Here is an 843-nt window from a genome sequence, read left to right on the forward strand (position 1 = left end):
AATTAAATTAAATAATTCTTCTTCTTCTCTCTCTCTCTCTCTCTCTCTCTCTCTTATATATATATATATATATATATATATATATATGTATAAAATAAAATTGATATCACAATGTTTTGTATCATGTTGATTCAGTCGTTAGGGATAATAGCTAGGATATATTATATATAGAGACAAAATAATATACTATATCGATATAATGCTGGAGAAGCAAGAAGTATAATAGGATATCGAGGGAATCCTGACGTTGTAAAAGGCATGCAGATCTTACGTTTCTTATGTTACGGTAAGATCTGTAATGCGCAAAGCCACAAAATAAACGAACGGGTGCGTAAGTGCTATTGAGACCTCTGTCATATCAGGACCACAATAGTGGTTCGCCGATGCACGCGCGAGTGCAACTGCATAATAGGTGCAGGCCAAACATACTGAGGAAGAGAGGAGACCCGCGGCAAAGGAGTGAGTCGAGTTGGAAATAACCGTGGTGAGAAAAGCGAAAGGGATGAGAAAAGAAGGAGAGGACGCACCGTAAGAAACATCCATCTTGAATATCGCCGGCGGAGGACGGGATGTGGTTTGACCAGGAATGCGCATCTGGAGAAGATCGCGCTACCATGCGTTAAAAGGAATCCGTTACGATTTTTTTTACATCTCAGTCAGTTCGCTCTAATTTCCTTCTGTTCAAATATGACGAGAACTACGAGATGAGGAACGTTAATTTGGGAAGAAGATCTTATAATTTCTAAGGACATATTCTCAGAATGATTAATTAAAATTCTTGTTGAAGCAGTTTTCAATCAATATTCATGAATATTATAAATTGGAATATATAATACGAAGTGA

Source organism: Atta cephalotes, assembly GCF_000143395.1.
Source record: "Atta cephalotes unplaced genomic scaffold scaffold00019, whole genome shotgun sequence".
NCBI lineage: Eukaryota > Metazoa > Arthropoda > Insecta > Hymenoptera > Formicidae > Atta > Atta cephalotes.